This window comes from Dryas octopetala, chromosome 1, assembly GCF_963921425.1.
Source record: "Dryas octopetala chromosome 1, drDryOcto1.1, whole genome shotgun sequence".
NCBI classification, from domain to species: domain Eukaryota; kingdom Viridiplantae; phylum Streptophyta; class Magnoliopsida; order Rosales; family Rosaceae; genus Dryas; species Dryas octopetala.
This window is the reverse complement of record NC_141366.1, coordinates 31,230,911-31,250,956: the sequence shown is the minus strand read 5'-3', so window position 1 is coordinate 31,250,956 and position 20,046 is coordinate 31,230,911.

The window sequence follows — 20,046 nt, the reverse complement described above, 5'->3', positions numbered from 1 at the left end:
GACACCGCTTTCACCCGATCGAGTCCACCCGCTCTCTCTATGCTCCAATTCCACTTCCACCATTTTGATTTTCGAGAGAGAAATTGAAAAAAAGACAGTTTTGAGAAAGAGAGAGAGAGAGAGAGAGAGAGAGAGAGAGAGAGAGAGAAACAATCGGAACCTGAAATCGAGACTCGAAAAAAATGGGCAAGGATCTGAGCGACGACCAAGTATCCTTAATGAAGAAGGTGTTCACGTTCTTTGACACCGACAACGATGGCAAGCCTGAACCGTTCATCTCTGTCTTCGAGCTCCACCACATCCTCACCATCTCAGCAAGAAGCTCAAGCCCTCCGAGTTCAACAAGTGGATCCGGGAGGTCGATGTCGGGTTGGACAGGAAGATCAAGTACCAGTGTTTGTGATGAATTGAATTGAATTGTCTCACATACTGGTAATTTTAAGGTATTTGGAAATAAGTGTTCATGGCTTTTATGGAATGTAATCTAGGCCCCATTTGGTATCTGATTTAAAAACAATTTTTTGTTTTTAAAAATACTAATTCGTTTTTAAATTGAAAAACTGTGTTTGGCAACCCATTTTTAAAAATAAATATTAAAAAAAAACTCAAAAACAACCATTTTCTAAAAACAATAAAATGTCGTTTTTGTAGTTTTTTTTTTTTTTTACACCAACTCTCTGCCAACCTGCGTTTTTGCCATCGTTTTCTCTTTGCCTCTCCTGTTCTTTCATCTCCTCCATATCTCTTTTCTGCTCCCAATGGGCCTTGAAAACCTTGACAAAGAAAAAGCAGTTTGTTATCGCCAATGAAGATCTCAACAATAGAACCGTCAATTTTGCTCCAGTGAAAGTGATCAACATCGTCGTTGTTGCAGTTGTTTTTTGTTTATGTTACTCCGATCTAGGAGGAAGAGAAGGGGGGATGGATCTCTCTGATTTTTGTTGTTTCCATCATTCATGAATGGTTTTTGGGTGGGTGTTTGGGTATCGATCGTTTTTTGTTTTGGCTGAGAGACTAAATGCTATGATGACATTGATGAGAAGGGAGATGATAAAATTCAATTCATACCAAACATGTTTTTAAAATATAAAAATTGATTTTTAAAATTCAAATTTTAAATATTAATCCTATTTTTTGAAAATAATTTCTCAAAATAATACCAAACGGGGCCTGAATTTCCTAGATTATTTTTATGGATTTTTCATTTTGTGCTTTGGAGAGAGCTGGAACAAAAAAGGAATTGAGAAAAAAATTTGATTGTTGATGTGGGTTTTTTGGGTTTGTAGTATATGGGTGCGTGCCTAAAATGGTTTCAAACATTGAATTGTTTCTTGATGCAAAAGAAGGGGGAGGAGGAAGAAGGAGGGGAAGGAAGAAGAAAGAGGGGGTGGAGGGTGGTATGGGTAGATCACGTGGGTGGGGTGTGGGTAATTTTTTATTTTTTTTTTTGTTTTTTGTTTTAGGTTTTTAATTAATATTTTAAAATGCTTTGAAGAATATGTTTTATTGTTTTCTTCCACGTGGCATACATATCATTAAAAACACCCACGCTGGATGTGTCCACGGTGGCACTTAATTGAGGTCCTGACGGATCCATGGATGGAATATAAGTCAATTTTGCAACATTTTCGATTCTTTGTTGACGCACTTAAAATTTTTTGGCTTTTGTGGACCCACTTGAAATTGGCATCATAGTTCGTGGGCAAATATGTAATTGAGCCTGTTTTTTTTATGAAAATAACACTAAAAAATTAAACGATATTAGTTTAATTCATTCATAATTCATGATAAAAACAATACAAGTTACAATTGTCTACGACGAGTTTTCATAAATAGAAAACGTGTCATTATAGCTTCATTATTAATACAATAAAAAAATATTTTTCTCAATGTAAACAATAAAATTATCTTTCAACTATTGATCTCTCATTTTGTTGCGGTTTGTTATAAACTTAGCTTCGGTATTTATAAAGAAAAATAGTAGTTTACTACAAATAAAATAACTTTTCATGACCTCTTTTGTTACAATTTTTCATGATATATTTGGCGAAGAGAAAACATAAGCTTGCTTAATGAGCTTGTCACTTAGCTATTGGATACATACTTGATCAATTAATGAAAATCATTCTCTCTTACACATAAATCTTTATTTATTTATTTTCTTCTAAGCTCTCTCTCTCTCTCTCTCTCTCCCCCCCCTATACTCTCTTGTCTTCTATGGAACCTAGTGTGATTCTCTCATTCTTTATATTTCAAACTAGAAATACTAGGAAACTTTCTAATTTTCGGGGTTCCCTTGCTTGATAAGGAGACTTAAGATTAGGAACCTCTAATATCAGGCGGCAGATATCATTCCAATTCTTATTAGGACACTACAGAAAAAAGACTTTGGGAAAGGAAATCAATTCGTCGCTCAAAGTTTTGGGCGACAGAATCATTTTCTCGGGAGGTTGCTCGCCCAAACCATGACGCCCAAGACTTTGATCTAATAATTCCAACCGACCCACATATATCAGCCTTATCAGCAACAGACCCACAATGTGTGGGTCGGTTGTTGGTTGTCAGAAATGGCCTTATCAGCCTTATCAAGTTGGTTGTTTGGCCAATATGCAACTGGCCCGACTCATTCCCACCTTTAGAATATACTAGTATAGGGTATAGAATATACTAGTATATCATATAGACTTTAGACTTTAGAGTATACTAGTATATGGTATAGGGTATACTAATATACTCTAAAGTCTAACATATAGGGTATAGAGTATACTAGAGTATAAAGTATAGAGTATACTAGTATAGACTATAAAGCTTAAAGTATAGAAATATATTATATAAATTGTATAAAACATAAATTATATGTTTTATAAACCCTAAACCCCAAAATGTCTAAATTGTGAAGACCACAACGTTATTTCAACAATCGGAGTCGTTTATTTTCTATGTTCATACTGAAAGATCATCTCTGCAAAAAATCGGTCAAATCGGAATTCATCTGCCCGTTGGATTATCATTATAGAAATCAAGATCGTTCATACGTTCCACCACCGTTACCTAACTTCTACATCTTCGATTGACTTAATTTTTTGCACGGATTATCTTTGAGTGAGAACCTAAAAAATGAACGGTTCGGATCGTTGGTAACACAATCGAGATGTGAGCTTTTATATATAAATATACTTGAAAAGAATAATTCTATTAACTTTTTCGTTGAAACCTTGTCGTTTCAATAATTGTGAAGACCACGACATGATTTCGATGATTGGAGCCATATATTTTCTATGTTCATACTCAAAGATTATCCCTACAAAAAATCGGCCAAATCGGAATTCATCTACCTGTTCGATTATCATTGAAAAAACCATGATCGTTCAAAAGTTCGACTAGCATTACCTAACTTCTACATGTCCGATTGACCTAATTTTTTGCAGGAATGATTTTTGAGTGGGGAACAAAAAATTGAACTGTTCGAATCGTTAGAAACACGATCGCATCGTATGATCTTACATACATAAAAATGTACACAAATGGCACTGAGACTTTGGGCCATGAATATGAAGATTCGTCTCCCAAAGTCAATTTAGGCGAGGAAACAATCCCTTCGTCGTCCAAGTTCTATTTGAGCGACGAAGTAATTCGTTGCCTAAAGTGACTTTAGGCGACGAATATATAGATTCCTCGCCCAAAGTCCAGTTTATTTTTTATGTGCATTTATATTTAGGTATAAGAATATGATGCGATCGTGTTTTCAATGATCTGAACCGTTCATTTTTTAGTTATCTACTCAAAAATCATCCTTGTAAAAATTTAACTCAATCGAAGATGTAGAAGTTAGGTAACGGTGGTCAAATTAATGAACGATTGTGGGTTTACTAATGATAATTCAACAACTAGCTGAATTCCGATTTGACCGATTTTTTGCAGAGATGATCTTTGACTTTGAAAATAGAAAATGAACGGCTCCGATTTTTGAAATCATGTTGTGGTTTTCATAACTATTGAAACGACAAGGTTTCAACGAAACCGTTCATTTATATGTAGATGGTCACATCTCGATGTGTTTACAACGATCCAAACCGTGCATTTTTTTGCTCCCCACTCAAAGATCATCCATGCAAAAAATTAGCTTAATCGGAAATGTAAACGTTAAGAAACGGTGAAATTATCTTAATACATATTTGATATTCCTATATATTTAAAATTATAAATATAATTTAGTAATTAAGTTAAAATTTAGAATCCTATTGCATGTATATTATTAAGTATACAATCTTATTATAATGATTTATTATATATATTTTTTAAATACTAAATATAAATTATAAATTTGCAAAAAATGGTATTAGGGCAATACTTTGGAATTCCAATGAATTATGACTTAATTATTCCAGCGCTAAGATTTATCTAGTTAAATTAACTAGAACCCCGAATTTCAATATTGCAATATAGAAATAATAAAACTATTGAATTCACAAAACTACTTCAATATTTATTTTTTAGTTCCTATCCACGTAGCTTTTGTAAATCCGTACGACTTTTGTTCTTACATTTCTTTCTTTTTTTTTCGTCGCCTAAGTTGACTTTGGGCGACGAAGTATATTCGTCTAAAGTCCAGTTCCTTAACCATTTTGGCTCATAACTTTAGGCGACAAACCATTTTCATTGCCCAAAGGTGATTTAGGTGTAGCAGTGTAGATTCCTTGCCTAAAGTATCTTTTAAAGTTTGTATTAAGTGATTTATCTACCTAATTAACTTGATTAAATCCACTGTCAGTAATTGTACCCCAATTTTTGTTTTATATGATCACTCAGAAACTAATCAAGCAGACACAACTCTGTTGACACAGTGGTTAAAATCTGAAAAACACAGATTGACTTGTAAATAAAAAATAAATAAATTATGTAAACAACACAAATCAAACACACCTAAGGATTGAGTGACAACCTATGCACTCAAAGGATCCATTAGTGTAGGCATCTCAGTGCTATCAACAACTAAAGTAGTGTGTGAGTAGATTATCAAACTTTCATTTAGCATTCAAAAGGTTAAGTTAACATGCTAAAGTGGAGTGTGTGATCTTGTGATAGAATTTTCAGATTAATAACAAGCAACACAGTAGAAATAAACAACGAACAATACACGAGATTGTTCACCCAGAAAACCACTAACGGTTAAAAACTGGGGGTCTTTTTCAACTGACCAAACAATCCAATATCAAGGGTTTCAATACAAGCAATCACACAACAAGCTCAATCACTCTAGTCCTAATACTAAGTGACAGTTTCTTACCATTGTGCATCCTTGTGCAAACACCTTGAAGCTAGCAATCAATCATTCATGTCATTGGAAGCTCCTCCTCGAGCTTTTCAATGCACGGCACCGATCGCAACCAAGCAAGTTGATTCCAACGATAATGCAGTGAAATAATATGCAAATTTGGATTCTTTAAAAATTAGCCTTCTCAAGCAAAAGACATGAAAAGGTTGATGGAGAATTCTTAATCTAAAGTCTAAATGATGGTGTTTATGAATATGTTAAAAGATTCAGAACAACACTCAAACTCATTCAGATTTCGGAGGGTGAAAAACAAGTTAAGAAAATCATTTTAGTTTGAGAAAATCAAAGCATTTTCTTACTTGAAAAAGGATGAGTACTCACACAAATTACCCAAGCTTAAACACAGCAAGAATACCCACACAAATTATGTTCATCAACCCACACAGAAAAAAACTGAACCGATACACCCATATACACCATACAACACACACACGCACTCACTATGTTTTCCCGAGCCACGTGGAAGCCAATCAATGGATGTCCACAAGAGACAAATAAAGGACATATTTTCTTTTGTCCTAGAGAGGTATCCTAGTATAGTCAGGATAAGGATGTGGAGGTGTAAAATCATATATTTCTTTATTTTGCAAAATTCAGAAATGGGGAAGAAGATGAATAGTGCTGAGGTGTGTGAGTGAGTGGCGTGAAAGTGATGATAAGCAAGATCTGATCTGATTGATTCAGTGAAGGAACCAAATCATGTGTTGTGCACATGCATGTTTAGCAAAACAGAAAATAGGCTTTAAATGAAATGGGCTTTAAGAAACAAATCCCGAAAATGGCCCACTAAAGTGACCCACTAAAGTGACACTGTCATTTAAGTGTTAACCACTGTACGTGAAGAACATTGTCCTATGATCAGTGAATGACTAATCAAATAGACATAAAATTGTTATTTTCATGAAATGCATGAAGTGCAGTATACTTGGGTCTTTTTACATTGCAACTTCATTCTTGATTTCTTCAATACAATTGATCTTACCCTTAATTCTAGCCTAGAGCTTGTGAGTGAATAATTAAAAATAAATACAATGATTTTGACAAAGAAAAGTCAATATATCAAATCCTAGAAACTAACAATCTTTGAGTGACAAACCATTTCGTCGCCTAAACCCTTATGATTTTAGGTGACGAAAATGGGAATTTGTCGCCCAAAGTTACGTGAGGGGAGGAATTTGGGCTCATCGCCCAAAATATTTTTCTTGTAGTGGGAATTAGTAGACAAAAAAAAAAAATAGGAGCCGCAGCTCTGCAAACAATCTCAGATACCCAAAGAACAAATTATGCCAAAAACAATTATTCCAAGAATCAAAAAATTGAGTAATGCTCAAGACACCAAGAAAAACAGTAATTGATGAAGCTTTGACTAATATTCAAAAAGGAATAAAAGATACGAAGACAAATTCTCAAGAATTTTCACAGAATACAAAACCCATATGCCATGAACTTTCAAATATAACTAGGATGATGCGAGAGGAGAGTAACTAGTAACCACTTTCTCTTTGTTTTTCACCTTGCTTCTTGCTTCTTCACGTGTCGAATTCAATGACAGATCCATGATTTTTATCCCGGAGGGTCAGTGTAAAATTTATATAATTTTTTTTATACAAAAATAACACTAAAAAATTAAATGATAGTAGTTCTATTCATAATTCATGATAAAAACAATACAAGCTACAATTGTCCACGACGAGTTTTCATAAATAGAAAACGTGTCATTATAGCTTCATTATCAATACAATCAAAAATATCTTTCTCAATGTAAACAATAAAGTTATCGTTCAACCATTGATCTCCCATTTTGTTGCGATTTGTTATGAAGTTGCTTCGGTATTCATAAAGAAAAATAGTAGTTTACTACAAATAGAAAAACTTTTCATGACCTCTTTTGTTACAATTTTTCATGATATATTTAGCGAAGAGAAAACATAAGCTTGATTAATTAGCTTGTCACTTAGCTGTTGGATACATGCTTGATCAGTCAATGAAAATCATTCTCTTTTACACATAAATCTTTTTTTTATTTTTTTCTTCTAAGCAAGCTCTCTCTCTCTCTCTCTCTCTCTCTCTCTCTCTCTCTCTCTTATATTCTCTTATATTCTCTTATCTTCTATGAAACCTAGTGTGGTTCTCTCATTCTTTATATTTCTAACTAGTAATACTATAAAGCTCTCTAATTTTCGAGGTTCCCTTGCTTGATAAGGATACTAAAGATTAGGAACCTCTAATATCTGGCAGCATATATCATTCCAATTCCTATTAGGAATTAGTAGGCAACAAACATAAAGAAAAAAGAAAAAAAAGAGCCACAACACTGCAAACAATCTCAAATACCCAAAGAACCAATTATGCCAGAAACAATTATTGAAAGAACCAAGAAATTGAGTAATGCTCATAGCACCAAGAAAAACAGTAATTGATGAAGATTTGACTAATATTCAAGAAGGAACCAAAGATACGTAGACAAACTCTCAAGAATTTTCACAGAACAGAAAACCCATATGCCATGAACATCTTAGTACCAAAATTGATGCAGCAAATTTCAAAGAAATTGAGAAATTGGAGAAATTCTAATTCTGAGAATCAAGATTCGAAGCTTATAGTACCTGAAACAGCAATAGATTCGATGAAGAGTAGCGAAGCATGCGCGATCGCAAATCGAAGAGAGTTGAAGAAACTCGAAGATGAAATCAAATACAAACCTTAGGACTTCCATCGGGCAGTTGTACGGTGTAGGGAGTCGCCGATGTTGCCATCCAGAGGTCGCCAACTTCGTGCTCTTTCATTCAGGAGGTCGCTCGACCCCCAACCTATAACGTGCGTTCGTCCCTGATTTTGTGATGGTAGAATTAATTTCATCACAAAGACCGACAGAAGCAAGAAGCAGTACATTGAATAAGATGGGACTGCCGAGGCCACCGCCTTGTTTAAAACTTCTTTTCCGACCTGAGATAAATGGTTTTGTTTCCATCCCTCAAGTTTCCTCATGATTTTGTCCTTTATAAATGATAAAGATTTTTTTTTTAATGGCCCCAACAAGTGGGCAACCCCAAGTACGAGCCAGGAGAAGGAAATGATGAAATATTGAGGATTTGACTAATCGACTCTTGGACATCAAGTGGGGAATTTGGTGAAAAGTAAAGGCTTGATTTGATGTGGTTAATCGACTAGCTAAATGCCTTGCAGTAATCAATTAAAATTCTCAACATAGTGTTGCAATTTTCATCAGAAGCTCATAAAAATAATAAAGAGTCATCAGCGAACAATAAGTGTGTGAGCCCTAGGTAGTTTTGACTCAAGTGAAGACCATGCAACTGACATGTCATGCATGTGAGATATTACACTTCACTCACTAAAATGAAAAGGTATGGGGACAACGAGTCTCCTTGTATCATGACACAAGACGGAGTGAAATAATCTCAATTCTTTCCATTATGAAGGACACAGAGAGAGAGAGAGAGACTGACCTCACACTCCAACCTCTATCAAAGCCAAATCGGATGGGAGTGGCCTCCAAAAAGTCTCATTCAATTCGGTCGTAAGCCTTGTTCATGTCTAGCTTTATCCCCAACTCAAAAAGATTATCTTACACTCATGAGCAATTAGGATGTTGTCATGGATTTGTCTCCTTGGTACGAAGATCATTTAGTGCAAGTTAAAGTGGCTTCAATTGGTTTGTGAGGGCCTTTGAGAAGATTTTGTACAAGTTATGGCATAGGCTGATTGGGAGGAATTGAGATACCGAGGTCAGGTTTCTAGTTTTTGGACTCAAGAACAATGAAGAACAAACTAACAACCTCGTTTATGGACTCATGGACAGTGAGCCAGTACTTTATTGAACCAAGTTGCTTGGCTGTGAGATGGATTTCATCGTGGGAGAAGGGCATTGTGAGCTAGACATTCATGCTCGGAGAAACAAGGTTATTTTTTTCTTCTAAGCAAGCTCTCTCTCTCTCTCTCTCTCTCTCTCTCTCTCTCTCTTATATTCTCTTATATTCTCTTATATTCTCTTATCTTCTATGAAACCTAGTGTGGTTCTCTCATTCTTTATATTTCTAATTAGTAATACTATAAAGCTCTCTAATTTTCGAGGTTCCCTTGCTTGATAAGGATACTAAAGATTAGGAACCTCTAATATCTGGCAGCATATATCATTCCAATTCCTATTAGGAATTAGTAGGCAACAAACATAAAGAAAAAAGAAAAAAAAGAGCCACAACACTGCAAACAATCTCAAATACCCAAAGAACCAATTATGCCAGAAACAATTATTGAAAGAACCAAGAAATTGAGTAATGCTCATAGCACCAAGAAAAACAGTAATTGATGAAGATTTGACTAATATTCAAGAAGGAACCAAAGATACGTAGACAAATTCTCAAGAATTTTCACAGAACAGAAAACCCATATGCCATGAACATCTTAGTACCAAAATTGATGCAGCAAATTTCAAAGAAATTGAGAAATTGGAGAAATTCTAATTCTGAGAATCAAGATTCGAAGCTTATAGTACCTGAAACAGCAATAGATTCGATGAAGAGTAGCGAAGCATGCGCGATCGCAAATCGAAGAGAGTTGAAGAAACTCGAAGATGAAATCAAATACAAACCTTAGGACTTCCATCGGGCAGTTGTACGGTGTAGGGAGTCGCCGATGTTGCCATCCAGAGGTCGCCAACTTCGTGCTCTTTCGTTCAGGAGGTCGCTCGACCCCCAACCTATAACGTGCGTTCGTCCCTGATTTTGTGATGGTAGAATTAATTTCATCACAAAGACCGACAGAAGCAAGAAGCAGTACATCGAATAAGATGGGACTGCCGAGGCCACCGCCTTGTTTAAAACTTCTTTTCCGACCTGAGATAAATGGTTTTGTTTCCATCCCTCAAGTTTCCTCATGATTTTGTCCTTTATAAATGATAAAGATTTTTTTTTTAATGGCCCCAACAAGTGGGCAACCCCAAGTACGAGCCAGGAGAAGGAAATGATGAAATATTGAGGATTTGACTAATCGACTCTTGGACATCAAGTGGGGAATTTGGTGAGAAGTAAAGGCTTGATTTGATGTGGTTAATCGACTAGCTAAATGCCTTGCAGTAATCAATTAAAATTCTCAACATAGTGTTGCAATTTTCATCAGAAGCTCATAAAAATAATAAAGAGTCATCAGCGAACAATAAGTGTGTGAGCCCTAGGTAGTTTTGACTCAAGTGAAGACCATGCAACTGACATGTCATGCATGTGAGATATTACACTTCACTCACTAAAATGAAAAGGTATGGGGACAACGAGTCTCCTTGTATCAAGACACAAGACGGAGTGAAATAATCTCAATTCTTTCCATTATGAAGGACACAGAGAGAGAGAGAGAGACTGACCTCACACTCCAACCTCTATCAAAGCCAAATCGGATGGGAGTGGTCTCCAAAAAGTCTCATTCAATTCGGTCGTAAGCCTTGTTCATGTCTAGCTTTATCCCCAACTCAAAAAGATTATCTTACACTCATGAGCAATTAGGATGTTGTCATGGATTTGTCTCCTTGGTACGAAGATCATTTAGTGCAAGTTAAAGTGGCTTCAATTGGTTTGTGAGGGCCTTTGAGAAGATTTTGTACAAGTTATGGCATAGGCTGATTGGGAGGAATTGAGATACCGAGGTCAGGTTTCTAGTTTTTGGACTCAAGAACAATGAAGAACAAACTAACAACCTCGTTTATGGACTCATGGACAGTGAGCCAGTACTTTATTGAACCAAGTTGCTTGGCTGTGAGATTGATTTCATCGTGGGAGAAGGGCATTGTGAGCTAGACATTCATGCTCGGAGAAACAAGGTTGGGAACAAACTCTAAACAATTTCCCCAATTTCTTAGGCCCGAGCAGGTAAATAGTTTACAAACATTTCTCCACTAGTCTTGTTGTACACGTTTATCCTCACGTTTAAAATGATTTGGATCATCAATATCAAGGATGTAATACAAAGATTTCAAATTAACCTTATTACTTTTCCATATGTGCCCTACCATCTTCATTACTACATCTTTAATGATATCAATGTGAGCTAAATCCTCATGACGCCAATCTATGGTTACCTACATGAACAATAATAATGAATTTATTAGGAAAAAAGTAATTAAATTTAATATATAAAAATTGGAAGTCGAAGACAAAGAATATCGTACACTTATGTGCATGTGTCCACACTTAGTCCTTATTTTCTTGAGGCATTAAACGCCAATCCATGATATCTAAAGGAAGTTGTCCTCCATCTCTAGCCCATGTACCTAAGAACCTTGAGGATTTAGCATCTTTTGGGACAACACATTGACCATTCTATGTAAATTCAATTCCAACTTTTCCTTACGATATAGACCTCATTCATCTTTGTTGTGCCCACGTCATGCATTAAGATACATACAAATTATTTACAACATTAAAACATCAATATCTTTAAGGATAATAAAACATAAAGAATTCACTCGTTAATTGTTGGTGGTACATGATGATCACTTGATAAATCTTTACCCCATAGTGATGTACAATACATATGTTACAATCTTTCTTTCTCTCATCAATAATCTCCTTGATTTTTGGGCCATTTGGAAACTTTCACTTTTGACAATTTTCCTTTCTTCTAACCATTAACAAAGTGATGTACATTCTAATTCTTTTAAGCATATTGATAATTGGTTGGTCCTTAGTAGTGAGTATTACAGCATTAAAAGACTCACGCAGATTGTTGAGTATCATATTACACTTTGACCACGTGCCAAAGTAAGCTTGACACCAGTGATGAGGTGGCTTGTCATCAAACTAGATAATTGCTTCAAGATCACCATTACTCATCTTCCTCATCTCAATTAACCTTAAACTTTTCCTCTGTTGCTGACTTAGTAGCATAAAATACCAAGTTGTAAAGGTAGATTCTAGGATGCTTTCTTTCTGAAATTAGCAGCCATATGCTAAACACAGTTCCTATGCTCACAGTTGGGCAACAAGTGCTTAATAAAGTTCACCAACCTTTTTTGCTTTTCTGAAATGATAACATGTCCATGTGAATTATCAATCCCCATATCATCTATCAAAATTTTCAGAAACTATAACCATGAATCCCTATTTTCAATCTTCACTACATCAAATGCAATGGGGAATATGTCATTATTGACATCAACCCCAATGACACTCAAAAAATGGCCTTTATATGGACCCTTAATGAAGCATCCATCAAGATAACCCTAAACCTATCAAAGGCCTACAATCATCAAGATAACCCTTCTTGCATGTCCTATAACAAATATACAATCTCCTAAACCTATCATCATCTGCAAACACCTTCACAGTAGTGTTTGCATTGGTCAACCTCAATGTATCCAAGTAATCACACACATGTGCATATCGCTCCTCAAGATGTCCATTAATCTCTTTTACTGTCAAATTCTTTTCCCTGTAACAATGTGATTTTGTCACATGAATGTTGAACTTTTTTTGGATCATCCCTTGAAACTGCCTAACATATCACCTAGGATTACCTTTAATATCATTCTTATACCTCTTTGCCATCCAAACAGAATTGACATACTGATTGTATAATGGCCCTAAGCATTCATGCTCATCCACCAGAGTCCTCTCTACAAAAACTTTCTTCTTCCTGTCAACAGATGCATAAATATGTCAAGAACATCCTTCTGCACATTTAACCCTCAAAAAACACGTATGGTTCTTTGAAAATATTATATATATATCCCTCCCATTTACAATCGAATACTCCTTTATATCCTCTTTGAATAATTTACAAACTGAAAACATTGTCCAAGCTGAAAGTGTGGGTCCCTCATGTCTGTTTCCTTCCTAAAATATGTGAACTTAGGCAGCTTCTTTTTTGGCCTCCTTGATTTCTCAATCTCATCCTTATCACCTTCATCAGACTCTACACTCCATATATCTTCCTCATTAACCATATCATCATTGTCAACATCCCCAAAACCTTCACCATCATCATCACTCTCCAAGTTCATATCAACATAGTCATTGTACATTTGGATATCATCTATCTCCTGATCATACTCAAAATCAACATAATCATAATCATCATTATCACCATCAACTGAATCATTATTCTCATTTGAACCTTCAACATCATCAACATCATCATTTTCCTCCACAAGTGAGGCATTTCCCTTGTTCTTAGGCATGGTAATAGTTGGCTCCTGATTTTCTGTGCATGTCTTTCCTTCAACATCAACATTATACAGATCATTAAGCATAGTCTCATCAAAACCATGTTCCTCCCATAAATCCTCAATTGATTCTTGTACTGAACCATCTTGTGCTTCATTATGACCCTCAGCATGTCCCTTAATCTGAACCTCACTCCCTACCTCAATTTGCACATCAGGTTGTGCCTCATTATGTCCATCAGTTTGAACCTCAGGTTGTGCCTCATTATGTCCATCAGTTTGAACCTCAGGTTGTGCCGCTTTATGTCTATTAGTTTGTACCTCAGCTTGAGCCTCTGATTGAACATCAACTTGTGCCTCTGTATGAACCTCAACTTGAGTCTCTATTTGAACCCCATCATGTGCCTAAATTTTAGCCTCATCTTAAGCCTCATTTTGAACCTCAACTTAGGCCCCATCAACTATCCCATCTTGTGCTTTTCTTTGTGGCTCATTATCATGTGCTTCATCATTGTCATCAATAAGGATTGGTGCATTAATGTTGTTTGCCCCAGCCTCTAAAAGCATATGTCTCTTCTATGTGACATAATACACCTTTGCCACCTTGTTCTTATCTTGTAATCTACATAGTCTCAACAAAAACTGATTTGTCAATGTAGGTTCCTATTCCAAGTTCTCACCCTCTTGCATACAATAATAATACAAGGGAGACACCTTGTATCCCAACTACCTAGCATGACCATTCATCTCAAACAATGACATGTAATCCATGTTATAGTAGTCTACCTATATTACCTTTCCACCCTCATAAGTGTGCTCACCAGTTTGTGGATTTAAGGCCACTAATGTATGATGAGTGTGCATTTTGCATCACTTTATGATACTAATTCCTTAACCTAGAGTGTTAGAACTCGCTATTTTGTGTTTCTTGTCTTGTTTTTGTATTTTCAGGTCAAATGAAGCATAAATGAGAAAAAGAAGCAAATGGAGTCATTTTGGGACATTTCCTGGTCAAACCAGGAAAACGAGTGAAATCCTGGTCAAACCAGAAAAAGTGCAAAAATCCTAGTCAAATGAGGATTCCTAGTCACACTAGGAAACATCAAGTCCAAAACCATCATTGCGAAGCCAGAAATGTGAAATCCTGATTCGAACAGGAAATCCTGGTTGAACTAGGAAACCTAACCCAACTAGGGAAAGGAGTCCTAATGACACTAGGAGACCCCAGGGGCAATATGGTCATTACGAGAAGTCGAAACGGATAAGGAATCCTTCATTTGCAAGGAATCATTCATTTGCAAGGAATCCTAGTTGCACCAGGAAATGTTGGTCACAGTCAACTCTACAAAGTCAAGGTTCCAGAAGCTTCTAGAAGGTGGTGGACATCCATGGAAATGAATGGAGGGAAGAAATGAATTTGAATTCAAATGGAAATGAGGGGCAAAATGGGAAGTCAAAAGTCAAGGGCCCATGGGCCTAAGGGATGCCGAACCAAGATGGGCCATGCATGCACATGCATGGGCCCAAACCATAGCAGCCCAAAGTCCATGCGTAAGGAGCAAGATGACAGCCCATGCATGCCATTCAAACCCTAGCAACCAAGGAGCCCATGCGCAAGCCCAAGGTGGAAGCCCATGGAGTGAAACCCTAGCCCATCTTGTGCAAGCCACTTCAGCCCAACACATGTGAGCCCAATGCACATCAAGGTCCAAGACCAGCAGCCCATGCGCAAGGGAGGGAGGCCTAGCTGACTTGCATGCGCCACTTAAGCGCAAGAGGACAAGCCTTGCCGCAAGCCCAAAGCTAGAAACCCTAGCTGATGCCGCAAGCTATAAGGAGAAGAAACCCTAGCAGCCGCAAGTCACCTTTTCCTTGCCTCTCAAGGATTGCACCTCTATATATATCCCCTTAATTCAGAACCCTAAGGACCTCACTTCACACTTTTTGCACCAGCCGAATTCTCCTAGTTCCTAGTTTATTTTCCTGTTTTAGGTTTTTAGTTTCAGCTTTTAGTTTTATTATTGTGAGGGTTAGCCGAAGGGTGAGAGAGAGAGAGAAGAATGGCGTGGCTGCAAGGAAGAGCAACCCTAAGCCGCAAGCCCTAGCTCACCATAGCCGTGAGCCAATTGCTTGTGCAGGTGCCTCTCTCCCTTGTCTTGCCGCAGCTTCTCTTGTTGTTTTCCTTCACTTTTTGTTCTAAGTTCTCTAGTTTATTATTTGGATATTGGTTTCTGAATTTATTTTATGCCTCTGAATTTATTTAAATTAAGTTTCTGAATTCCATTAGTTTATCTCTTTGATTTCATTTAATTCATGTTGCTGGTTTCAATTTGTGCATGCGTTTAATTTCGTTAACTTTGCGTTTCTGATTTTATTATTAAGCATGAATTGGGATTTCATTATTGTTGCTGTTTTTATTTATTTAATTTAAGTATGTAGATTAGTTATTCTACCTTGCATGTTAGTTGTAGGTCGATTAATGGATTTGCATGTTCTAACAAATCGTTTATCCGTCTCTTGGTCTGTTAGTTTGATGTATTAAATTTCCACTATCTATTAGAACTCGTCACTAGTTGTTTGCATCCTTTGACTGGCCATCTTAGGGTAATTGCATCTAGTTTAATTGTTAGGTTTAGCTGTGAAATAGTCAAAGACACTAAACCACAAGTAACAAGGGATTATTCTTGGTAGTGGGGTTGGGCGACCTCTATAAGGAAATAGTCAAAGCTTATATGTTGTGCATGTTTGACGTTCTCATAAAACTTAATGACTCCTGCATGGGTAACAGCTGCCTTAGCTTGAACTAGGGAACATGTAGGTTAACTGGCTAAGGAAAGCCCAAGAAGCTCTTAGTTTATGCATTAGGAGAACAATTGCGAGAAAGTAACTAGCCAAACCTTTTTAGCAGTCAAACTTTAATATGTTATGTTTAAATTAACTGTCATTAGCCTTAGATGGTTATTGCATGCTTATCTGATTTGAAACTGAAAACTTAACATTGCAAGATAGAATAAAGGGTGTGTGCGTGTGGTGATGTGTGCGTGTGTTTCCATCTTCCAAAACCCCCCATTTAGTTATTCTAGTAATTAATTGCATTGATTTGTTGTTTATTAACCATTCCCTGTGGGATCGACCTCGTGCTTGTACGCTTTGCTACTGATGCGATTCGTGCACTTGCGAGTAAACTTAGAATGAGATAATTGTTTATTTTGTTCTAAGAAAACACAATCAACAATGTACCCTCATGGTGAATCTCCAAGGTAAAATGGTCAGGATTACCTGCAAGAATAAGAATACACATTGGTTATAACATACACTACTAATGATTATTGTTCAACCCAAAATATATTATTAAGTATTGCCCTAATTGGTTTAACCCTAACTTAAATATTGCCTTAACCATTATTAAGTAAAATTTTATCCATAACTTAATTGTAATTAAATAATACATTAACCCTTATTTAATAATATGTTTATCCTAATTAAGTAATATTTAATCTCTAATTAAGTACTAGGTAAACCCTAACTATTCCACAAACAAGTACAATCATTGTAAGTCAACCTTCAATTCACACCAACCGAGTCCACAACATAACATCCTTTACACCACTTATTTGTCCAATCTACCATGGGAATTGATACTAAAGTGCTAAATGCCAAAAACGCAGTAAAGCCACCCCAACAGAACTCGACACACTCACCCCACTTGGTCAATAAAGAAATCGATACCTCAATATAAAGAGATTGAAATTCAACCAATACCCAGACAAAAGCTATACCAGAAGAACATTACCTAACATCAAAAACACAAATCGTGACTAAAACAACCCAAAAATGGAACTTGGGACCACTTACTGTAGATTGGAGAATCTCCATGATATCTGAAAAACTCAAATAGATCCATACTCAGTAAGTGTCGCAAATTCCACCTTTGGTTGCAAACGTACAGATTGGAATCGATAAAATTATACGGGAGCCCTAAATCTCTCTTTCACCTCTTTCACCTTTTTTATTTTGTCTGGATGAGTTTTTTTCCTAATGTGTTTTATTTTTACTTATTTCAATTGTAAATAACATTTAATTAAATCGCAATGGAAATCGAAAATGCCCATCTAGTTCATGCACGTGCAAGTCACATGATGATTTTTCAATGACAGTTGAGACGAAACTGAAGGAAAACCCTTGATTGAATTGTAAGTGAAAGTGAAGTCCTTAATTGGAACAAATTGAAAGTGGCATCCTCAACTACGACATGGTGTTAATGTCACGTCCTTAATTGTGGCTGATATGGCCATATTGTTTATCTTCTCGCAGGTACATTTTTTAGTGAACTGAAAAAGTTATGTATTAGTTAGTCACCCTCTCTCAAGGTGCATAAGTGATGTCTAACTAGGAATTTAATATACGATCTTTTTTTTTTTTGCATGTATATTTCCTTTAAGGCGAGAAGAACCATTTTTCGCTTTTCGATCATGAATTTAAACCTAGGAAGGTCTTGATTGGGGCCCTGAAATGAACTGCTAGAAGAAGCCTAAATGGCCTTGCGCCTTGCTAGATAAACCAGGGTCGACCCAAGGTTTATGGAGGTCCTAGGCAGAGAGAGAGACACACAACCACTTTTATATACAATTAATACAAATGAAAAATTAGGCTTAGGTCCAATTTCAAACTCTCATTCAGACAAAAACAAAAAAAACCATTAAAGTACTAGTCTAAAGAATGAGAGACAATAGTACCGGCATGTGAAGCACCCTAATACAAATAAGTGGTGATTAAAATCACCTTGGGCTTGAATAGTCAAAACAAAAAGACGCATGTCCTTTAAAACCTAGCAACAAAAGTTGCATTTTAATTTGAAGACATCTATATATTTGATTATGGGTTATTGGGTATAAAATTTCATAGGAGGCCCTCTAAGTACATGGACCCTAGGCGCTCGCCCAGCTCGCCTAACCTCAGGGCCGGGCCTGAGATAACCTGCACTATGAACGAACCTAACGTTACCACCGACCCATTTCTTTAAGTCATACATGAAAAATGAATTAACGCTTTTGGCGTGGTTCGTGTACTATCCAAATGCATTATGTGGACTTTACTGACGTGGCCATGTCCACGTCATTGGATTTACTTTGAAGAAATTTTGCAGTAAGGAAGTTGTGATGTGTTTTGTAGGACCTCTAATCATATACTCACATGTATGTTTGTTTTATGTAAATTTTACCATTTTTTTTTAAATAAACACTATACATGGCGTCATAACTTATGATGATCGTACTATACACGTAGTCAGACAATCCTGCTTAAGAATATTTTTTTTGAACTTTTCTAGACATCATGTCACGGAGGTGGAAATTATTGATGGAGGCAGATCCGTGACATTCTATTTTTGACACAAGTTTTCACTAGAACCCCCTCCATATAGGATTTTAATGATCTGAACCGTCTATTTTTTAGGTCTCCATTAAAGAATCATCCTTGCAAAAAATTAAGTAAATCAGAAATCATTTACTTACAAAGATTAAATTAATGGTCAGCATAATAAACATTTGAAATGTTGACCATTTTATTAATTAGGACTTAAAAACCCTAGCCGCCTCCCTTTTTCCTCTTTTCTCTCTCCTCAAGTCTCCTCCTGCCGGCGTCGAGCACTCTAGGGGGAGGGGATGCTGGCCTTCTCCTCCTCTTCCATTCTATTATTTTGGTTTGTAGGTTGGGTCTTTCTCTCTCCTTGCAGGTGATCTTATGGGAGTGTGGTGTTATTGACAGAGATTGGGCTTCTTGGTGGCAACGTTTGCAGCGGCTACTAGGTATCCTGGGTCGCGGTGGCTGTGCATTGTGGCTGGGTCGCGGTCATCCCATTGGTTTGTGCTACTCGAGCTGCTGTTGTTAGCTTGTGTGGTTCCGTCAATGACAGCGCTATTTACAAATCGCCGGAATAAGTCACTGGTATTTTGATGGTGTAGGTCTTAAGAGGTTTTACGTTTTTGTTTGGTCTAATTAGGTTTTTTTCCTAGCCTAGATTTTAGTTTGTTTTTAGTTGGTCTGGTTATGTTTTGTCCCAGCTCGTCATGGGTTGTTGTTTACTGTGGTCTGAAGATGGAGCCTTTAGTCCCGTGAATGGGTTAGGTGGTGCATCTTCCATCGTTCGTAATTGAACGAGAGAGGTTGTGAGAGGTTATGCCCTTCCTCTTGGCTGCATTGTGTCCCCTCAACATTTAGAAATCTCAAGCTGTCACAAGCTTGAGCTCACTTTGGATGCATGTTTTGTTCGTTTGTCCTTGAATTTGTAATCTAGACTTCAAGGACACAAAGATGATTTGTATTTGATGGCCATCTCGATCTTCATTGACATCTAGGGAGTTTGATCTTTGTTTTGCAACATTGGAGTTCACTTGCTTGTTCTAGTCTGTAGTTTGTGCTGGCTTGGCTTATTGTTCAGTTGGCTGTAGTGCTCTTGTAATTCCCTGATTTTTCAATGAAATCCTCATTCAATAAAAAAAATGTTTACTATTTAATCTTATATGGTAAATAATTTCCGATT